The sequence below is a fragment of the Puntigrus tetrazona genome, chromosome 2, assembly GCF_018831695.1.
Source record: "Puntigrus tetrazona isolate hp1 chromosome 2, ASM1883169v1, whole genome shotgun sequence".
Taxonomy (NCBI): domain Eukaryota; kingdom Metazoa; phylum Chordata; class Actinopteri; order Cypriniformes; family Cyprinidae; genus Puntigrus; species Puntigrus tetrazona.
The window spans coordinates 6,004,016-6,023,557 of record NC_056700.1 but is presented as its reverse complement, the minus strand read 5'-3'; the positions used below and the strand labels follow the sequence as shown (position 1 = coordinate 6,023,557).

Genomic DNA, 19,542 nt, shown 5'->3' with positions numbered 1-19,542 from the left:
AAACATGCTTTAGTGTTAAGAAGAGTTTAAAGACTCACAATTCTGAGATAATGGTAACCTTTTTTTTTTTTTTAATTGGCGAGAATCGGTGCGGGTTTCCGTGTGGCAGGCGAGAATTCTTCCAGTCTCTATCAGGAAGGTATTATTGACCAATGTTAAATTAAAAAAAAAAAAACAATGACATTCGCAGGTATTTTATGAGTAGAACTTAATTTCAGGTTCAATTTTAAGGAGAGCTAAACCAGGTTGTGTTCTCGTCCGCCACTGCATAGGCAATGGTTTTGCCAGCATTGGCGGAAATCGAACCGGGTCTCCAGCGTGGCAGGCGAGAGAATTCTACCACTGAACCACCAAGGACCGCCACGTGGGCGGGGTGTGCCATTGTGCTAGAGAGTCAAACCCTGAAAGACACTCCGTTCAGTCTGTGTATTTTGGGAAGCGAACCCCGTTGGAGAACAGCACGCTCATTTACCAGTGAACCATGGTTTGTCGTTGTTATAAGTTAAATAAGTCCTGGTAGGAATGCATATGTCCTCACAGAAACTGATATATGATGTTACCGTTTCTGTGGCAGCAGCTTCAAAGACAGTCCCAAAGGTGAGAGAGAAACAGGTTTGTAAGTTTGTCTCTGTTTCGTTAGACCATTGTTTTACAATCCTAAGCACAGGTATAGCTGTTTTCAGCTCTTATCTGTAGGTCGTTATGAGAGGAACCAAGCAGTAAACAGGAGCTCCCAAAGCAGCTAATTGGACAGACTGATGAGTCACGTGACCGAAAAGGAAGAGAGAAGTCCCTTTAGCAAAACATGCTTTAGCGTTAAGAAGAGTTTTAAAGACTAATAATTCTGAAAAAGGAAACCTCATTTCAGAGAACAGCACGCTCATTTACCAGTGAACCATGGTTTATCGTTGTTATAAGTTAAATAAGTCCTGGTAGGAATGCATATGTCCTCACAGAAACTGATTATATGATGTTACCGTTTCTGTGGCAGCAGCTTCAAAGACAGTCCCAAAGGTGAGAGAGAAACAGGTTTTTAAGGTTGTCTCTGTTTCGTTAGTCCATTGTTTTACAATCCTAAGCACAGGTATAGCTGTTTTCAGCTCTTATCTGTAGGTCGTTATGAGATGGACCAAGCAGTAAACAGGAGCTCCCAAAGCAGCTCGTTGGACAGACTGATGAATCACGTGACTGAAAAGGAAGACGAACGTCCCTTAAGCAAAACATGCTTTAGTGTTAAGAATAGTTTTAAAGACTCACAATTCTGAAATAATGGTAATCTTTTTTTTTTAATTGGCCGGGAATCGGTAACGGGTTTCCCGTGTGGCAGGTGAGAATTCTACCACTGAACCACCAAGGAACGCCACGTGGGCTGGGTGTGCCATTGTGCTAGAGTCAAACCCCTGAAAGACACTCTGTTCAGTCTGTGTATTTTGGGAAGCGAACCCCGTTGGAGAACAGCATGCTGATTTACCAGTGAACCATGGTTTGTCGTTGTTATAAGTTAAATAAGTCCTGGTAGGAATGCATATTTCCTCACAGAAACTGATATATGATGTTACCGTTTCTGTGGCAGCAGCTTCAAAGACAGTCCCAAAGGTGAGAGAGAAACAGGTTTGTAAGTTTGTCTCTGTTTCGTTAGACCATTGTTTTACAATCCTAAGCACAGGTATAGCTGTTTTCAGCTCTTATCTGTAGGTCGTTATGAGAGGAACCAAAGCAGTAAACAGGAGCTCCCAAAGCAGCTAATTGGACAGACTGATGAGTCACGTGACCGAAAAGGAAGAGAGAAGTCCCTTTAGCAAAACATGCTTTAGCGTTAAGAAGAGTTTTAAAGACTAATAATTCTGAAAAAAGGAAACCTCATTTCAGAGAACAGCACGCTCATTTACCAGTGAACCATGGTTTGTCGTTGTTATAAGTTAAATAAGTCCTGGTAGGAATGCATATGTCCTCACAGAAACTGATTATATGATGTTACCGTTTCTGTGGCAGCAGCTTCAAAGACAGTCCCAAAGGTGAGAGAGAAACAGGTTTGTAAGGTTGTCTCTGTTTCGTTAGTCCATTGTTTTACAATCCTAAGCACAGGTATAGCTGTTTTCAGCTCTTATCTGTAGGTCGTTATGAGATGGACCAAGCAGTAAACAGGAGCTCCCAAAGCAGCTAATTGGACAGACTGATGAATCACGTGACTGAAAAGGAAGACGAACGTCCCTTAAGCAAAACATGCTTTAGTGTTAAGAAGAGTTTTAAAGACTCACAATTCTGAAATAATGGTAACATTTTTTTTTTTTTTTTTTTTAATTGGCTGGGAATCGGTAACAGGTTCCGTGTGGCGCAGCGAGAATTCTTCCAGTCTCTATCAGGAAGGTATTATTGACCAATGTTAAATAGAAAAAAAAAAAAAAACAATGACATTCGCAGGTATTTTATGAGTAGAACTTAATTTCAGGTTCAATTTTAAGGAGAGCTAAACCAGGTTGTGTTCTCGTCCGCCACTGCATAGGCAATGGTTTTGCCAGCATTGGCCGGGAATCGAACCCGGGTCTCCCGCGTGGCAGGCGAGAATTCTACCACTGAACCACCAAGGACCGCCACGTGGGCGGGGTGTGCCATTGTGCTAGAGTCAAACCCCTGAAAGACACTCCGTTCAGTCTGTGTATTTTGGGAAGCGAACCCCGTTGGAGAACAGCACGCTCATTTACCAGTGAACCATGGTTTGTCGTTGTTATAAGTTAAATAAGTCCTGGTAGGAATGCATATGTCCTCACAGAAACTGATATATGATGTTACCGTTTCTGTGGCAGCAGCTTCAGAGACAGTCCCAAAGGTGAGAGAGAAACAGGTTTGTAAGTTTGTCTCTGTTTCGTTAGACCATTGTTTTACAATCCTAAACACAGGTATAGCTGTTTTCAGCTCTTATCTGTAGGTCGTTATGAGAGGAACCAAGCAGTAAACAGGAGCTCCCAAAGCAGCTAATTGGACAGACTGATGAGTCACGTGACCGAAAAGGAAGAGAGAAGTCCCTTTAGCAAAACATGCTTTAAGCGTTAAGAAGAGTTTTAAAGACTAATAATTCTGAAAAAGGAAACCTCATTTCAGAGAACAGCACGCTCATTTACCAGTGAACCATGGTTTGTCGTTGTTATAAGTTAAATAAGTCCTGGTAGGAATGCATATGTCCTCACAGAAACTGATTATATGATGTTACCGTTTCTGTGGCAGCAGCTTCAAAGACAGTCCCAAAGGTGAGAGAAACAGGTTTGTAAGGTTGTCTCTGTTTCGTTAGTCCATTGTTTTACAATCCTAAGCACAGGTATAGCTGTTTTCAGCTCTTATCTGTAGAGTCGTTATGAGAGGAACCAAGCAGTAAACAGGAGCTCCCAAAGCAGCTAATTGGACAGACTGATGAGTCACGTGACCGAAAAGGAAGAGAGAAGTCCCTTTAGCAAAACATGCTTTAGCGTTAAGAAGAGTTTTAAAGACTAATAATTCTGAAAAAGGAAACCTCATTTCAGAGAACAGCACGCTCATTTACCAGTGAACCATGGTTTGTCGTTGTTATAAGTTAAATAAGTCCTGGTAGGAATGCATATGTCCTCACAGAAACTGATATATGATGTTACCGTTTCTGTGGCAGCAGCTTCAAAGACAGTCCCAAAGGTGAGAGAGAAACAGGTTTGTAAGGTTGTCTCTGTTTCGTTAGTCCATTGTTTACAATCCTAAGCACAGGTATAGCTGTTTTCAGCTCTTATCTGTAGGTCGTTATGAGATGGACCAAGCAGTAAACAGGAGCTCCCAAAGCAGCTCGTTGGACAGATTGATGAATCACGTGACTGAAAAGGAAGACAAACGTCCCTTAAGCAAAACATGCTTTAGTGTTAAGAAGAGTTTTAAAGACTCACAATTCTGAGATAATGGTAACCTTTTTTTTTTTTTTTAATTGGCGAGAATCGTGCGGGTTTCCGTGTGGCAGGCGAGAATTCTTCCAGTCTCTATCAGGAAGGTATTATTGACCAATGTTAAATTAAAAAAAAAAAAACAATGACATTCGCAGGTATTTTATGAGTAGAACTTAATTTCAGGTTCAATTTTAAGGAGAGCTAAACCAGGTTGTGTTCTCGTCCGCCACTGCATAGGCAATGGTTTTGCCAGCATTGGCGAGAATCGAACCGGGTCTCCGCGTGGCAGGCGAGAATTCTACCACTGAACCACCAAGGACCGCCACGTGGGCGGGGTGTGCCATTGTGCTAGAGTCAAACCCTGAAAGACACTCCGTTCAGTCTGTGTATTTTGGGAAGCGAACCCGTTGGAGAACAGCACGCTCATTTACCAGTGAACCATGGTTTGTCGTTGTTATAAGTTAAATAAGTCCTGGTAGGAATGCATATGTCCTCACAGAAACTGATATATGATGTTACCGTTTCTGTGGCAGCAGCTTCAAAGACAGTCCCAAAGGTGAGAGAGAAACAGGTTTGTAAGTTTGTCTCTGTTTCGTTAGACCATTGTTTTACAATCCTAAGCACAGGTATAGCTGTTTTCAGCTCTTATCTGTAGGTCGTTATGAGAGGAACCAAGCAGTAAACAGGAGCTCCCAAAGCAGCTAATTGGACAGACTGATGAGTCACGTGACCGAAAAGGAAGAGAGAAGTCCCTTTAGCAAAACATGCTTTAGCGTTAAGAAGAGTTTTAAAGACTAATAATTCTGAAAAAAGGAAACCTCATTTCAGAGAACAGCACGCTCATTTACCAGTGAACCATGGTTTGTCGTTGTTATAAGTTAAATAAGTCCTGGTAGGAATGCATATGTCCTCACAGAAACTGATATATGATGTTACCGTTTCTGTGGCAGCAGCTTCAGAGACAGTCCCAAAGGTGAGAGAGAAACAGGTTTGTAAGTTTGTCTCTGTTTCGTTAGACCATTGTTTTACAATCCTAAACACAGGTATAGCTGTTTTCAGCTCTTATCTGTAGGTCGTTATGAGAGGAACCAAGCAGTAAACAGGAGCTCCCAAAGCAGCTAATTGGACAGACTGATGAGTCACGTGACCGAAAAGGAAGAGAGAAGTCCCTTTAGCAAAACATGCTTTAGCGTTAAGAAGAGTTTTAAAGACTAATAATTCTGAAAAAAGGAAACCTCATTTCAGAGAACAGCACGCTCATTTACCAGTGAACCATGGTTTGTCGTTGTTATAAGTTAAATAAGTCCTGGTAGGAATGCATATGTCCTCACAGAAACTGATTATATGATGTTACCGTTTCTGTGGCAGCAGCTTCAAAGACAGTCCCAAAGGTGAGAGAGAAACAGGTTTGTAAGGTTGTCTCTGTTTCGTTAGTCCATTGTTTTACAATCCTAAACACAGGTATAGCTGTTTTCAGCTCTTATCTGTAGGTCGTTATGAGAGGAACCAAGCAGTAAACAGGAGCTCCCAAAGCAGCTAATTGGACAGACTGATGAGTCACGTGACCGAAAAGGAGAGAGAAGTCCCTTTAGCAAAACATGCTTTAGCGTTAAGAAGAGTTTTAAAGACTAATAATTCTGAAAAAGGAAACCTCATTTCAGAGAACAGCACGCTCATTTACCAGTGAACCATGGTTTGTCGTTGTTATAAGTTAAATAAGTCCTGGTAGGAATGCATATGTCCTCACAGAAACTGATTATATGATGTTACCGTTTCTGTGGCAGCAGCTTCAAAGACAGTCCCAAAGGTGAGAGAGAAACAGGTTTGTAAGGTTGTCTCTGTTTCGTTAGTCCATTGTTTTACAATCCTAAGCACAGGTATAGCTGTTTTCAGCTCTTATCTGTAGGTCGTTATGAGATGGCCCAAGCAGTAAACAGGAGCTCCCAAAGCAGCTCGTTGGACAGACTGATGAATCACGTGCCTGAAAAGGAAGACGAATGTCCCTTAAGCAAAACATGCTTTAGTGTTAAGAAGAGTTTTAAAGACTCACAATTCTGAAATAATGGTAACCTTTTTTTTTAATTGGCCGGGAATCGGTAGCGGGTTCCGTGTGGCAAGCGAGAATTCTTCCAGTCTCTATCAGGAAGGTATTATTGACCAATGTTAAATTAAAAAAAAAAAAACAATGACATTCGCAGGTATTTTATGAGTAGAACTTAATTTCAGGTTCAATTTTAAGGAGAGCTAAACCAGGTTGTGTTCTCGTCCGCCACTGCATAGGCAATGGTTTTGCCAGCATTGGCCGGGGAATCGAACCGGGTCTCCGCGTGGCAGGCGAGAATTCTACCACTGAACCACCAAGGACCGCCACGTGGGCGGGGTGTGCCATTGTGGTAGAGTCAAACCCCTGAAAGACACTCCGTTCAGTCTGTGTATTTTGGGAAGCGAACCCCGTTGGAGAACAGCACGCTCATTTACCAGTGAACCATGGTTTGTCGTTGTTATAAGTTAAATAAGTCCTGGTAGGAATGCATATGTCCTCACAGAAACTGATATATGATGTTACCGTTTCTGTGGCAGCAGCTTCAAAGACAGTCCCAAAGGTGAGAGAGAAACAGGTTTGTAAGTTTGTCTCTGTTTCGTTAGACCATTGTTTTACAATCCTAAACACAGGTATAGCTGTTTTCAGCTCTTATCTGTAGAGTCGTTATGAGAGGAACCAAGCAGTAAACAGGAGCTCCCAAAGCAGCTAATTGGACAGACTGATGAGTCACGTGACCGAAAAGGAAGAGAGAAGTCCCTTTAGCAAAACATGCTTTAGCGTTAAGAAGAGTTTTAAAGACTAATAATTCTGAAAAAGGAAACCTCATTTCAGAGAACAGCACGCTCATTTACCAGTGAACCATGGTTTGTCGTTGTTATAAGTTAAATAAGTCCTGGTAGGAATGCATATGTCCTCACAGAAACTGATTATATGATGTTACCGTTTCTGTGGCAGCAGCTTCAAAGACAGTCCCAAAGGTGAGAGAGAAACAGGTTTGTAAGGTTGTCTCTGTTTCGTTAGTCCATTGTTTTACAATCCTAAGCACAGGTATAGCTGTTTTCAGCTCTTATCTGTAGAGTCGTCATGAGATGGCCCAAGCAGTAAACAGGAGCTCCCAAAGCAGCTCGTTGGACAGACTGATGAATCACGTGACTGAAAAGGAAGACGAATGTCCCTTAAGCAAAACATGCTTTAGTGTTAAGAAGAGTTTTAAAGACTCACAATTCTGAAATAATGGTAACCTTTTTTTTTTTAATTGGCGGGAATCGTAACGGGTTTCCGTGTGGCAGGCGAGAATTCTTCCAGTCTCTATCAGGAAGGTATTATTGACCAATGTTAAATTAAAAAAAAAAACAATGACATTCGCAGGTATTTTATGAGTAGAACTTAATTTCAGGTTCAATTTTAAGGAGAGCTAAACCAGGTTGTGTTCTCGTCCGCCACTGCATAGGCAATGGTTTTGCCAGCAGCATTGGCGGGAATCGAACCGGGTCTCGCGTGGCAGGCGAGAATTCTACCACTGAACCACCAAGGACCGCCACGTGGGCGGGGTGTGCCATTGTGCTAGAGTCAAACCCCTGAAAGACACTCCGTTCAGTCTGTGTATTTTGGGAAGCGAACCCGTTGGAGAACAGCACGGTCATTTACCAGTGAACCATGGTTTGTCGTTGTTATAAGTTAAATAAGTCCTGGTAGGAATGCATATGTCCTCACAGAAACTGATATATGATGTTACCGTTTCTGTGGCAGCAGCTTCAGAGACAGTCCCAAAGGTGAGAGAGAAACAGGTTTGTAAGTTTGTCTCTGTTTCGTTAGACCATTGTTTTACAATCCTAAACACAGGTATAGCTGTTTTCAGCTCTTATCTGTAGGTCGTTATGAGAGGAACCAAGCAGTAAACAGGAGCTCCCAAAGCAGCTAATTGGACAGACTGATGAGTCACGTGACCGAAAAGGAGAGAAGTCCCTTTAGCAAAACATGCTTTAGCGTTAAGAAGAGTTTTAAAGACTAATAATTCTGAAAAAAGGAAACCTCATTTCAGAGAACAGCACGCTCATTTACCAGTGAACCATGGTTTGTCGTTGTTATAAGTTAAATAAGTCCTGGTAGGAATGCATATGTCCTCACAGAAACTGATTATATGATGTTACCGTTTCTGTGGCAGCAGCTTCAAAGACAGTCCCAAAGGTGAGAGAGAAACAGGTTTGTAAGGTTGTCTCTGTTTCGTTAGTCCATTGTTTTACAATCCTAAACACAGGTATAGCTGTTTTCAGCTCTTATCTGTAGGTCGTTATGAGAGGAACCAAGCAGTAAACAGGAGCTCCCAAAGCAGCTAATTGGACAGACTGATGAGTCACGTGACCGAAAAGGAAAGGAGAAGTCCCTTTAGCAAAACATGCTTTAGCGTTAAGAAGAGTTTTAAAGACTAATAATTCTGAAAAAGGAAACCTCATTTCAGAGAACAGCACGCTCATTTACCAGTGAACCATGGTTTGTCGTTGTTATAAGTTAAATAAGTCCTGGTAGGAATGCATATGTCCTCACAGAAACTGATTATATGATGTTACCGTTTCTGTGGCAGCAGCTTCAAAGACAGTCCCAAAGGTGAGAGAGAAACAGGTTTGTAATTGTTGTCTCTGTTTCGTTAGTCCATTGTTTTACAATCCTAAGCACAGGTATAGCTGTTTTCAGCTCTTATCTGTAGGTCGTTATGAGATGGCCCAAGCAGTAAACAGGAGCTCCCAAAGCAGCTCGTTGGACAGACTGATGAATCACGTGCCTGAAAAGGAAGAGGCGAATGTCCCTTAAGCAAAACATGCTTTAGTGTTAAGAAGAGTTTTAAAGACTCACAATTCTGAAATAATGGTAACCTTTTTTTTTTTTTTAATTGGCGGGAATCGTAATGGGTTCCAGTGTGGCAGGCGAGAATTCTTCCAGTCTCTATCAGGAAGGTATTATTGACCAATGTTAAATTAAAAAAAAAACAATGACATTCGCAGGTATTTTATGAGTAGAACTTAATTTCAGGTTCAATTTTAAGGAGAGCTAAACCAGGTTGTGTTCTCGTCCGCCACTGCATAGGCAATGGTTTTGCCAGCATTGGCGGGAATCGAACCGGGTCTCCGCGTGGCAGGCGAGAATTCTACCACTGAACCACCAAGGACCGCCACGTGGGCGGGGTGTGCCATTGTGCTAGAGTCAAACCCCTGAAAGACACTCCGTTCAGTCTGTATTTTGGGAAGCGAACCCCGTTGGAGAACAGCACGCTCATTTACCAGTGAACCATGGTTTGTCGTTGTTATAAGTTAAATAAGTCCTGGTAGGAATGCATATGTCCTCACAGAAACTGATATATGATGTTACCGTTTCTGTGGCAGCAGCTTCAAAGACAGTCCCAAAGGTGAGAGAAACAGGTTTGTAAGTTTGTCTCTGTTTCGTTAGACCATTGTTTTACAATCCTAAGCACAGGTATAGCTGTTTTCAGCTCTTATCTGTAGGTCGTTATGAGAGGAACCAAAGCAGTAAACAGGAGCTCCCAAAGCAGCTAATTGGACAGACTGATGAGTCACGTGACCGAAAAGGAAGAGAGAAGTCCCTTTAGCAAAACATGCTTTAGCGTTAAGAAGAGTTTTAAAGACTAATAATTCTGAAAAAAGGAAACCTCATTTCAGAGAACAGCACGCTCATTTACCAGTGAACCATGGTTTGTCGTTGTTATAAGTTAAATAAGTCCTGGTAGGAATGCATATGTCCTCACAGAAACTGATTATATGATGTTACCGTTTCTGTGGCAGCAGCTTCAAAGACAGTCCCAAAGGTGAGAGAGAAACAGGTTTGTAAGGTTGTCTCTGTTTCGTTAGTCCATTGTTTTACAATCCTAAGCACAGGTATAGCTGTTTTCAGCTCTTATCTGTAGGTCGTCATGAGATGGCCCAAGCAGTAAACAGGAGCTCCCAAAGCAGCTCGTTGGACAGACTGATGAATCACGTGACTGAAAAGGAAGACGAATGTCCCTTAAGCAAAACATGCTTTAGTGTTAAGAAGGAGTTTTAAAGACTCACAATTCTGAAATAATGGTAACCTTTTTTTTTTAATTGGCCGGGAATCGGTAACGGGTTTCCCGTGTGGCAGGCGAGAATTCTTCCAGTCTCTATCAGGAAGGTATTATTGACCAATGTTAAATTAAAAAAAAAAAAAACAATGACATTCGCAGGTATTTTATGAGTAGAACTTAATTTCAGGTTCAATTTTAAGGAGAGCTAAACCAGGTTGTGTTCTCGTCCGCCACTGCATAGGCAATGGTTTTGCCAGCATTGGCGGGAATCGAACCGGGTCTCCCGCGTGGCAGGCGAGAATTCTACCACTGAACCACCAAGGACCGCCACGTGGGCGGGGTGTGCCATTGTGGTAGAGTCAAACCCCTGAAAGACACTCCGTTCAGTCTGTGTATTTTGGGAAGCGAACCCCGTTGGAGAACAGCACGCTCATTTACCAGTGAACCATGGTTTGTCGTTGTTATAAGTTAAATAAGTCCTGGTAGGAATGCATATGTCCTCACAGAAACTGATATATGATGTTACCGTTTCTGTGGCAGCAGCTTCAAAGACAGTCCCAAAGGTGAGAGAGAAACAGGTTTGTAAGTTTGTCTCTGTTTCGTTAGACCATTGTTTTACAATCCTAAGCACAGGTATAGCTGTTTTCAGCTCTTATCTGTAGAGTCGTTATGAGAGGAACCAAGCAGTAAACAGGAGCTCCCAAAGCAGCTAATTGGACAGACTGATGAGTCACGTGACCGAAAAGGAAGAGAGAAGTCCCTTTAGCAAAACATGCTTTAGCGTTAAGAAGAGTTTTAAAGACTAATAATTCTGAAAAAAGGAAACCTCATTTCAGAGAACAGCACGCTCATTTACCAGTGAACCATGGTTTGTCGTTGTTATAAGTTAAATAAGTCCTGGTAGGAATGCATATGTCCTCACAGAAACTGATATATGATGTTACCGTTTCTGTGGCAGCAGCTTCAGAGACAGTCCCAAAGGTGAGAGAGAAACAGGTTTGTAAGTTTGTCTCTGTTTCGTTAGACCATTGTTTTACAATCCTAAACACAGGTATAGCTGTTTTCAGCTCTTATCTGTAGGTCGTTATGAGAGGAACCAAGCAGTAAACAGGAGCTCCCAAAGCAGCTAATTGGACAGACTGATGAGTCACGTGACCGAAAAGGAAGAGAGAAGTCCCTTTAGCAAAACATGCTTTAGCGTTAAGAAGAGTTTTAAAGACTAATAATTCTGAAAAAAGGAAACCTCATTTCAGAGAACAGCACGCTCATTTACCAGTGAACCATGGTTTGTCGTTGTTATAAGTTAAATAAGTCCTGGTAGGAATGCATATGTCCTCACAGAAACTGATTATATGATGTTACCGTTTCTGTGGCAGCAGCTTCAAAGACAGTCCCAAAGGGAGAGAGAAACAGGTTTGTAAGGTTGTCTCTGTTTCGTTAGTCCATTGTTTTACAATCCTAAACACAGGTATAGCTGTTTTCAGCTCTTATCTGTGGAGTCGTTATGAGAGGAACCAAGCAGTAAACAGGAGCTCCCAAAGCAGCTAATTGGACAGACTGATGAGTCACGTGACCGAAAAGGAAGAGAGAAGTCCCTTTAGCAAAACATGCTTTAGCGTTAAGAAGAGTTTTAAAGACTAATAATTCTGAAAAAAGGAAACCTCATTTCAGAGAACAGCACGCTCATTTACCAGTGAACCATGGTTTGTCGTTGTTATAAGTTAAATAAGTCCTGGTAGGAATGCATATGTCCTCACAGAAACTGATTATATGATGTTACCGTTTCTGTGGCAGCAGCTTCAAAGACAGTCCCAAAGGTGAGAGAGAAACAGGTTTGTAAGGTTGTCTCTGTTTCGTTAGTCCATTGTTTACAATCCTAAGCACAGGTATAGCTGTTTTCAGCTCTTATCTGTAGGTCGTTATGAGATGGCCCAAGCAGTAAACAGGAGCTCCCAAAGCAGCTCGTTGGACAGACTGATGAATCACGTGCCTGAAAAGGAAGACGAATGTCCCTTAAGCAAAACATGCTTTAGTGTTAAGAAGATTTTAAAGACTCACAATTCTGAAATAATGGTAACCTTTTTTTTTTTTTTAATTGGCGGGAATCGGTAACGGGTTCCCGTGTGGCAGCGAGAATTCTTCCAGTCTCTATCAGGAAGGTATTATTGACCAATGTTAAATTAAAAAAAAAAAAAAAAACAATGACATTCGCAGGTATTTTATGAGTAGAACTTAATTTCAGGTTCAATTTTAAGGAGAGCTAAACCAGGTTGTGTTCTCGTCCGCCACTGCATAGGCAATGGTTTTGCCAGCATTGGCCGGGAATCGAACCGGGTCTCCGCGTGGCAGGCGAGAATTCTACCACTGAACCACCAAGGACCGCCACGTGGGCGGGGTGTGCCATTGTGGTAGAGTCAAACCCTGAAAGACACTCCGTTCAGTCTGTGTATTTTGGGAAGCGAACCCGTTGGAGAACAGCACGCTCATTTACCAGTGAACCATGGTTTGTCGTTGTTATAAGTTAAATAAGTCCTGGTAGGAATGCATATGTCCTCACAGAAACTGATATATGATGTTACCGTTTCTGTGGCAGCAGCTTCAAAGACAGTCCCAAAGGTGAGAGAGAAACAGGTTTGTAAGTTTGTCTCTGTTTCGTTAGACCATTGTTTTACAATCCTAAACACAGGTATAGCTGTTTTCAGCTCTTATCTGTAGGTCGTTATGAGAGGAACCAAGCAGTAAACAGGAGCTCCCAAAGCAGCTAATTGGACAGACTGATGAGTCACGTGACCGAAAAGGAAGAGAGAAGTCCCTTTAGCAAAACATGCTTTAGCGTTAAGAAGAGTTTTAAAGACTAATAATTCTGAAAAAAGGAAACCTCATTTCAGAGAACAGCACGCTCATTTACCAGTGAACCATGGTTTGTCGTTGTTATAAGTTAAATAAGTCCTGGTAGGAATGCATATGTCCTCACAGAAACTGATTATATGATGTTACCGTTTCTGTGGCAGCAGCTTCAAAGACAGTCCCAAAGGTGAGAGAGAAACAGGTTTGTAAGGTTGTCTCTGTTTCGTTAGTCCATTGTTTTACAATCCTAAGCACAGGTATAGCTGTTTTCAGCTCTTATCTGTAGAGTCGTCATGAGATGGCCCAAGCAGTAAACAGGAGCTCCCAAAGCAGCTCGTTGGACAGACTGATGAATCACGTGACTGAAAAGGAAGGCGAATGTCCCTTAAGCAAAACATGCTTTAGTGTTAAGAAGAGTTTTAAAGACTCACAATTCTGAAATAATGGTAACCTTTTTTTTTTTAATTGGCGGGAATCGTAACGGGTTTCCCGTGTGGCAGGCGAGAATTCTTCCAGTCTCTATCAGGAAGGTATTATTGACCAATGTTAAATTAAAAAAAAAAAAAAAACAATGACATTCGCAGGTATTTTATGAGTAGAACTTAATTTCAGGTTCAATTTTAAGGAGAGCTAAACCAGGTTGTGTTCTCGTCCGCCACTGCATAGGCAATGGTTTTGCCAGCATTGGCGGGAATCGAACCGGGTCTCCGCGTGGCAGGCGAGAATTCTACCACTGAACCACCAAGGACCGCCACGTGGGCGGGGTGTGCCATTGTGCTAGAGTCAAACCCTGAAAGACACTCCGTTCAGTCTGTGTATTTTGGGAAGCGAACCCGTTGGAGAACAGCACGCTCATTTACCAGTGAACCATGGTTTGTCGTTGTTATAAGTTAAATAAGTCCTGGTAGGAATGCATATGTCCTCACAGAAACTGATATATGATGTTACCGTTTCTGTGGCAGCAGCTTCAGAGACAGTCCCAAAGGTGAGAGAGAAACAGGTTTGTAAGTTTGTCTCTGTTTCGTTAGACCATTGTTTTACAATCCTAAACACAGGTATAGCTGTTTTCAGCTCTTATCTGTGGAGTCGTTATGAGAGGAACCAAGCAGTAAACAGGAGCTCCCAAAGCAGCTAATTGGACAGACTGATGAGTCACGTGACCGAAAAGGAAAGAGAAGTCCCTTTAGCAAAACATGCTTTAGCGTTAAGAAGAGTTTTAAAGACTAATAATTCTGAAAAAAGGAAACCTCATTTCAGAGAACAGCACGCTCATTTACCAGTGAACCATGGTTTGTCGTTGTTATAAGTTAAATAAGTCCTGGTAGGAATGCATATGTCCTCACAGAAACTGATTATATGATGTTACCGTTTCTGTGGCAGCAGCTTCAAAGACAGTCCCAAAGGTGAGAGAGAAACAGGTTTGTAAGGTTGTCTCTGTTTCGTTAGTCCATTGTTTTACAATCCTAAACACAGGTATAGCTGTTTTCAGCTCTTATCTGTAGTCGTTATGAGAGGAACCAAGCAGTAAACAGGAGCTCCCAAAGCAGCTAATTGGACAGACTGATGAGTCACGTGACCGAAAAGGAAGAGAGAAGTCCCTTTAGCAAAACATGCTTTAGCGTTAAGAAGAGTTTTAAAGACTAATAATTCTGAAAAAAAAACCTCATTTCAGAGAACAGCACGCTCATTTACCAGTGAACCATGGTTTGTCGTTGTTATAAGTTAAATAAGTCCTGGTAGGAATGCATATGTCCTCACAGAAACTGATTATATGATGTTACCGTTTCTGTGGCAGCAGCTTCAAAGACAGTCCCAAAGGTGAGAGAGAAACAGGTTTGTAAGGTTGTCTCTGTTTCGTTAGTCCATTGTTTTACAATCCTGAGCACAGGTATAGCTGTTTTCAGCTCTTATCTGTAGGTCGTTATGAGATGGCCCAAGCAGTAAACAGGAGCTCCCAAAGCAGCTCGTTGGACAGACTGATGAATCACGTGACTGAAAAGGAAGGCGAATGTCCCTTAAGCAAAACATGCTTTAGTGTTAAGAAGAGTTTTAAAGACTCACAATTCTGAAATAATGGTAACCTTTTTTTTTTAATTGGCCGGGAATCGGTAACGGGTTCCAGTGTGGCAGGCGAGAATTCTTCCAGTCTCTATCAGGAAGGTATTATTGACCAATGTTAAATTAAAAAAAAAAACAATGACATTCGCAGGTATTTTATGAGTAGAACTTAATTTCAGGTTCAATTTTAAGGAGAGCTAAACCAGGTTGTGTTCTCTACCGCCACTGCATAGGCAATGGTTTTGCCAGCATTGGCCGGGAATCGAACCCGGGTCTCCCGCGTGGCAGGCGAGAATTCTACCACTGAACCACCAAGGACCGCCACGTGGGCAGGGTGTGCCATTGTGGTAGAGTCAAACCCCTGAAAGACACTCCGTTCAGTCTGTGTATTTTGGGAAGCGAACCCCGTTGGAGAACAGCACGCTCATTTACCAGTGAACCATGGTTTGTCGTTGTTATAAGTTAAATAAGTCCTGGTAGGAATGCATATGTCCTCACAGAAACTGATATATGATGTTACCGTTTCTGTGGCAGCAGCTTCAAAGACAGTCCCAAAGGTGAGAGAGAAACAGGTTTGTAAGTTTGTCTCTGTTTCGTTAGACCATTGTTTTACAATCCTAAGCACAGGTATAGCTGTTTTCAGCTCTTATCTGTAGGTCGTTATGAGAGGAACCAAAGCAGTAAACAGGAGCTCCCAAAGCAGCTAATTGGACAGACTGATGAGTCACGTGACCGAAAAGGAAGAGGAGAAGTCCCTTTAGCAAAACATGCTTTAGCGTTAAGAAGAGTTTTAAAGACTAATAATTCTGAAAAAAGGAAACCTCATTTCAGAGAACAGCACGCTCATTTACCAGTGAACCATGGTTTGTCGTTGTTATAAGTTAAATAAGTCCTGGTAGGAATGCATATGTCCTCACAGAAACTGATTATATGATGTTACCGTTTCTGTGGCAGCAGCTTCAAAGACAGTCCCAAAGGTGAGAGAGAAACAGGTTTGTAAGGTTGTCTCTGTTTCGTTAGTCCATTGTTTTACAATCCTAAGCACAGGTATAGCTGTTTTCAGCTCTTATCTGTAGGTCGTTATGAGATGGCCCAAGCAGTAAACAGGAGCTCCCAAAGCAGCTCGTTGGACAGACTGATGAATCACGTGCCTGAAAAGGAAGGCGAATGTCCCTTAAGCAAAACATGCTTTAGTGTTAAGAAGAGTTTTAAAGACTCACAATTCTGAAATAATGGTAACCTTTTTTTTTTTTTAATTGGCGGGAATCGTGCGGGTTCCGTGTGGCAGGCGAGAAATTCTTCCAGTCTCTATCAGGAAGGTATTATTGACCAATGTTAAATTAAAAAAAAAAAAAACAATGACATTCGCAGGTATTTTATGAGTAGAACTTAATTTCAGGTTCAATTTTAAGGAGAGCTAAACCAGGTTGTGTTCTCGTCCGCCACTGCATAGGCAATGGTTTTGCCAGCATTGGCGGGAATCGAACCGGGTCTCCGCGTGGCAGGCGAGAATTCTACCACTGAACCACCAAGGACCGCCACGTGGGCGGGGTGTGCCATTGTGGTAGAGTCAAACCCCTGAAAGACACTCCGTTCAGTCTGTGTATTTTGGGAAGCGAACCCGTTGGAGAACACACGCTCATTTACCAGTGAACCATGGTTTGTCGTTGTTATAAGTTAAATAAGTCCTGGTAGGAATGCATATGTCCTCACAGAAACTGATATATGATGTTACCGTTTCTGTGGCAGCAGCTTCAAAGACAGTCCCAAAGGTGAGAGAGAAACAGGTTTGTAAGTTTGTCTCTGTTTCGTTAGACCATTGTTTTACAATCCTAAGCACAGGTATAGCTGTTTTCAGCTCTTATCTGTAGGTCGTTATGAGAGGAACCAAGCAGTAAACAGGAGCTCCCAAAGCAGCTAATTGGACAGACTGATGAGTCACGTGACCGAAAAGGAAAGGAGAAGTCCCTTTAGCAAAACATGCTTTAGCGTTAAGAAGAGTTTTAAAGACTAATAATTCTGAAAAAGGAAACCTCATTTCAGAGAACAGCACGCTCATTTACCAGTGAACCATGGTTTGTCGTTGTTATAAGTTAAATAAGTCCTGGTAGGAATGCATATGTCCTCACAGAAACTGATTATATGATGTTACCGTTTCTGTGGCAGCAGCTTCAAAGACAGTCCCAAAGGTGAGAGAGAAACAGGTTTGTAAGGTTGTCTCTGTTTCGTTAGTCCATTGTTTTACAATCCTAAGCACAGGTATAGCTGTTTTCAGCTCTTATCTGTAGAGTCGTTTTGAGATGGCCCAAGCAGTAAACAGGAGCTCCCAAAGCAGCTCGTTGGACAGACTGATGAATCACGTGACTGAAAAGGAAGACGAAAGTTCCTTAAGCAAAACATGCTTTAGTGTTAAGAAGAGTTTTAAAGACTCACAATTCTGAAATAATGGTAACCTTTTTTTTTTAATTGGCCGGGAATCGGTAACGGGTTTCCCGTGTGGCAGGCGAGAAATTCTTCCAGTCTCTATCAGGAAGGTATTATTGACCAATGTTAAATTAAAAAAAAAAAAAAACAATGACATTCGCAGGTATTTTATGAGTAGAACTTAATTTCAGGTTCAATTTTAAGGAGAGCTAAACCAGGTTGTGTTCTCGTCCGCCACTGCATAGGCAATGGTTTTGCCAGCATTGGCGGGAATCGAACCGGGTCTCCCGCGTGGCAGGCGAGAATTCTACCACTGAACCACCAAGGACCGCCACGTGGGCGGGTGTGCCATTGTGCTAGAGTCAAACCCCTGAAAGACACTCCGTTCAGTCTGTGTATTTTGGGAAGCGAACCCGTTGGAGAACAGCGCGCTCATTTACCAGTGAACCATGGTTTGTCGTTGTTATAAGTTAAATAAGTCCTGGTAGGAATGCATATGTCCTCACAGAAACTGATATATGATGTTACCGTTTCTGTGGCAGCAGCTTCAAAGACAGTCCCAAAGGTGAGAGAGAAACAGGTTTGTAAGTTTGTCTCTGTTTCGTTAGACCATTGTTTTACAATCCTAAGCACAGGTATAGCTGTTTTCAGCTCTTATCTGTGGAGTCGTTATGAGAGAGGAACCAAAGCAGTAAACAGGAGCTCCCAAAGCAGCTAATTGGACAGACTGATGAGTCACGTGACCGAAAAGGAGAGAGAAGTCCCTTTAGCAAAACATGCTTTAGCGTTAAGAAGAGTTTTAAAGACTAATAATTCTGAAAAAGGAAACCTCATTTCAGAGAACAGCACGCTCATTTACCAGTGAACCATGGTTTGTCGTTGTTATAAGTTAAATAAGTCCTGGTAGGAATGCATATGTCCTCACAGAAACTGATTATATGATGTTACCGTTTCTGTGGCAGCAGCTTCAAAGACAGTCCCAAAGGTGAGAGAGAAACAGGTTTGTAAGGTTGTCTCTGTTTCGTTAGTCCATTGTTTTACAATCCTAAGCACAGGTATAGCTGTTTTCAGCTCTTATCTGTAGGTCGTTATGAGATGGCCCAAGCAGTAAACAGGAGCTCCCAAAACAGCTCGTTGGACAGACTGATGAATCACGTGCCTGAAAAGGAAGACGAATGTCCCTTAAGCAAAACATGCTTTAGTGTTAAGAAGAGTTTTAAAGACTCACAATTCTGAAATAATGGTAACCTTTTTTTTTTAATTGGCCGGGAATCGGTAACGGGTTCCCGTGTGGCAGGCGAGAATTCTTCCAGTCTCTATCAGGAAGGTATTATTGACCAATGTTAAATTAAAAAAAAAAAAAACAATGACATTCGCAGGTATTTTATGAGTAGAACTTAATTTCAGGTTCAATTTTAAGGAGAGCTAAACCAGGTTGTGTTCTCGTCCGCCACTGCATAGGCAATGGTTTTGCCAGCATTGGCCGGGAATCGAACCCGGGTCTCCCGCGTGGCAGGCGAGAATTCTACCACTGAACCACCAAGGACCGCCACGTGGGCGGGGTGTGCCATTGTGCTAGAGTCAAACCCCTGAAAGACACTCCGTTCAGTTGGTGTATTTTGGGAAGCGAACCCCGTTGGAGAACAGCACGGTCATTTACCAGTGAACCATGGTTTGTCGTTGTTATAAGTTAAATAAGTCCTGGTAGGAATGCATATGTCCTCACAGAAACTGATATATGATGTTACCGTTTCTGTGGCAGCAGCTTCAGAGACAGTCCCAAAGGTGAGAGAGAAACAGGTTTGTAAGTTTGTCTCTGTTTCGTTAGACCATTGTTTTACAATCCTAAACACAGGTATAGCTGTTTTCAGCTCTTATCTGTAGGTCGTTATGAGAGGAACCAAGCAGTAAACAGGAGCTCCCAAAGCAGCTAATTGGACAGACTGATGAGTCACGTGACCGAAAAGGAAGAGAGAAGTCCCTTTAGCAAAACATGCTTTAGCGTTAGAGAAGAGTTTTAAAGACTAATAATTCTGAAAAAGGAAACCTCATTTCAGAGAACAGCACGCTCATTTACCAGTGAACCATGGTTTGTCGTTGTTATAAGTTAAATAAGTCCTGGTAGGAATGCATATGTCCTCACAGAAACTGATTATATGATGTTACCGTTTCTGTGGCAGCAGCTTCAAAGACAGTCCCAAAGGTGAGAGAGAAAC

The 19,542-nt window shown here is 42.1% G+C and overlaps 3 non-coding genes across 3 annotated transcripts; all 3 read right to left on the bottom strand.

The window, feature by feature from the left end:
- Positions 1–2,517: 2,517 nt before the first annotated feature.
- Positions 2,518–2,592, bottom strand: trnag-gcc. Its single transcript has one exon. It is a non-coding gene; the product is annotated as a tRNA-Gly (tRNA).
- A 12,557-nt stretch (positions 2,593–15,149) lies between these two features.
- On the bottom strand, positions 15,150–15,224 carry trnag-gcc. Its single transcript has one exon. It is a non-coding gene; the product is annotated as a tRNA-Gly (tRNA).
- A 3,577-nt stretch (positions 15,225–18,801) lies between these two features.
- Positions 18,802–18,876, bottom strand: trnag-gcc. The gene has a single exon. It is a non-coding gene; the product is annotated as a tRNA-Gly (tRNA).
- Between the last annotated feature and the right edge of the window lie 666 nt (positions 18,877–19,542).